Source organism: Panthera onca, chromosome A2 (assembly GCF_046562875.1).
Source record: "Panthera onca isolate mPanOnc1 chromosome A2, mPanOnc1 haplotype 2, whole genome shotgun sequence".
Taxonomy (NCBI): domain Eukaryota; kingdom Metazoa; phylum Chordata; class Mammalia; order Carnivora; family Felidae; genus Panthera; species Panthera onca.
Genome location: NC_138340.1, coordinates 118,827,991 through 118,831,320, shown reverse-complemented (window position 1 = coordinate 118,831,320; position 3,330 = coordinate 118,827,991). Strand labels below are relative to the sequence as shown.

Sequence of the window (3,330 nt, the reverse complement as noted above, 5' to 3'; positions counted from 1 at the left end):
CATACCCCTTCCCACACTCAGACTACCAGATTGTTACCACTTGTCCAGTCCTGCCTGATCTTTTCATTACTATGTTAACTTTCCCTTCAACCTCCTCTCATCCCTGTACAGCATCCAAGAGACTTGAATTCCTTTCATTTCAACTTACAAATTGCCTGTTTCATGTGTGCAGTTTTTTAAAATCTTTTAAATTGAAAGAAGTGAGACTATTACTTCCACTTTAGCTACCCGTACTTTTCAAACAACAAGATTAGGTGTGGGTTTGTTTTTTTTGTTTTGTTTTGTTTTCGTTTGTTTGTTTGTTTGCCCTTGAAAGCATTGCAGTTGTGAATCCATTACTTCTCAAGTTCTGTGTGGATATGGCACATATTCTCTCTCAATGCAGCCAACCATGAGAGATCTTTAAAACACAGTTCTTGTTTCTATTTAATCCAGAAAAGTGTTATCCTCTGTGGAGGAAATACCACTGAAAAGTTGAGCGGGGGGTGGGGGGGGGCGGGGGCGGGGGGGGGGCACCTGGGTGGCTCAGGCAGTTGAGCGTCCGACTTTGGCTCAGGTCATGATCTCACAGTTTGGGTAGTGGGTTCCAGCCCAAGTCGGGCTGTGTGCTGACAGCTCAGAGCCTGGAGCCTGCTTCAAATTCTGTGTCTCCCTCTCTCTCTGCACCTCCCCCCTCACACTCTGTCTCTCTCTCTCTCTCAAAAATAAATAAACATTAAACAATTTTTAAAAAAGAGAAGAAAAGAAGAGTTGAGCAGGATTTGACAGGACAGGAATTGGAGTGGGAAGGGCACTGTTGGTTGAAGGAGGGACACCGTGAGAGGCTGGGAGAGGGGAATGTGACCATGGGCTGGATTCTGGGATTGTTTAGTCTGAATGTTGTCTCAGAAACATGAGCTCAATTCATACTATGGGAAACAAGTACAGCCACACTTTAAACATGCAGAAATGAAGGAGTTGTCAGGCCTTTCTAAATATTCATCTAGGGGCGCCTGGGTGGCGCAGTCGGTTAAGCGTCCGACTTCAGCCAGGTCACGATCTCACGGTCCGTGAGTTCGAGCCCCGCGTCAGGCTCTGGGCTGACGGCTCAGAGCCTGGAGCCTGTTTCCGATTCTGTGTCTCCCTCTCTCTCTGCCCCTCCCCCGTTCATGCTCTGTCTCTCTCTGTCCCAAAAATAAATAAACGTTGAAAAAAAAAATAAATAAATAAATAAATAAATATTCATCTAAAAAAAATGGCACCCAGCAGCATTAAACTGAGAGGGTCCACTCCCACCAACATGTGTGATATGGTTCTTATTTACATAAGATTTATTTACATAAATCAACATCATATTTCCTTAGGCAAAGGTCTCAGAATATTCCAGAATCACACACATACCCCTCAACTTTTGCTCAGAACCCTGATGTCCTTCTCCCTTTCATATGCACTAAAAGCATCATTGTAAAATGCAGGTGTTCTGGAACAAACTACCTGGGTTCTGATCTTGACTGCCATATATTAGCTTATGACTTTGGTCAAGTTATTTAACTCTTATGTGTTTCAAGTTTATGACCCCTGAAATGGGGATAATAATACTCATTTTATAATATGTTATGCAGTGTAAACAAGATGATGTGTATACAGCTTTTAGAACAGTAAGCTTTTTAGAATACTAAGAAAGCTGTAGAATATAAAGCTTGTTCTTTTTATTTATTTATTATTTTAAGTTGGCTCCATGCCCCATGTGGGGCTCGAACTCACAACCCTGATATCAAGAGTTGTAGGCTCCACTGAGGCAGCCAGCCACCCCAAGAATATAAAGCCTTTTATAATACTAAAAGTTGAATAACAGTCTCAATTACTTTTTTACACACCCCCCCAAAAGCTTATTCTTCCTCATTCTCCCTTAAGATACTGCCATCTCTACATTCTCCAAATTGTCTTTGTCCCATCCCTTTTTCATGAAGATTCTAACAGTAGCTCCACCCCCCCCACCCCCCCACCCCCTTTGCCTTCTCTCTTCTACCCAGTGGGAGGCAAAGACTGGGCCATAGTCTAAAGAACATCTAATTGAATACCTGGAGTCTGTTCTTCCCTTCTTCTGTGACAGTTTCTGAGTTTTTAAAACAACTTTATTCACACATATTTTATATATCATAAAACTCACAGGGCGCCTGGGTAGCTCAGTCGGTTAAGTGTCTGAATTTGATTCAGGTCATGATCTCACGGTTTGTGAGTTCGAGCCCCGCGTCAGGCTCTATGCTGACAGCTCAGAGCCTGGAGGCTGCTTCGGATTCTGTGTCTCCTCTGCCCCTCCTCTCTCTCTCTCTCAAATATAAATAAACATTAAGGGGCGCCTGGGTGGCGCAGTCGGTTAGGCGTCCGACTTCAGCCAGGTCACGATCTCACGGTCCGTGAGTTCGAGCCCCGCGTCAGGCTCTGGGCTGATGGCTCAGAGCCTGGAGCCTGTTTCCGATTCTGTGTCTCCCTCTCTCTCTGTCCCTCCCCCGTTCATGCTCTGTCTCTCTCTGTCCCACAAATAAATAAAAAAAACAAAAAACAAAAAAAAAAAAACGTTAAAAAGTTAAAAAAAAACTCTTCAAAAAAAACCTCGCTCGTTTTAGGTGTACAAATCAGTGATTTTTAGTTACTTTACTTAGTGATGCAATCATCAAAATAAATCCTTTTTGTTTTTTTTTTTTTTAAATACAGAACATGTCATGAATTTGCACATCATCCTTGTGCAGGGGCCATGCTAATCTTCTCTCTTCCATTCCAATTTTAGTATATGTGCTGCCAAAGCGAGCACAAAATAAATCAGTTTTAGATCATTTGTATACCCCCCCCCCCACCATAGGATCTCTTATGCCCTTTTACAGTTAATCTCCCTTCCCACCTCCAGCTTGAGGCAATCATAAATCTGCTGTTTGTTTTTATAAATTTGCCCTTTCTGGGCATTGTAGATATATGGAATCATGCCATAGGTGGTCTCTCATGTCTAATTTCTTTTACTCAGCATAATTTTTCAGATTTATCCATGATACAGCATATATTAGTAGTTCACTACTTTCTGTCAGCCGTCAAGTCAGAATGACTTCTGCCATGTCTGCAAGAATTAGATTACATGAACATATTGGTAATATATAATTAAACCTAACTATTATTACACCTGCAATGCTCTAAGCACTGGCTAAGTGCTTTATTTGCATCATAGAATTTAAACTTCACAACAGCCTATGGGCTAACTAGATGATACTATCATATACATTTTTTTTTTTTTTAAATTTTTTTTTCAACGTTTTTTATTTATTTTTGGGACAGAGAGAGACAGAGCATGAACGGGGGAGG

At 41.7% G+C, this 3,330-nt stretch overlaps 1 non-coding gene across 1 annotated transcript; it reads right to left on the bottom strand.

Annotated features, from left to right (window-relative positions):
* Positions 1-2,684: 2,684 nt before the first annotated feature.
* On the bottom strand, positions 2,685-2,791 carry LOC132679916 (U6 spliceosomal RNA). Its single transcript, XR_009610402.1, has one exon. It is a non-coding gene; the product is annotated as a U6 spliceosomal RNA (small nuclear RNA).
* Between the last annotated feature and the right edge of the window lie 539 nt (positions 2,792-3,330).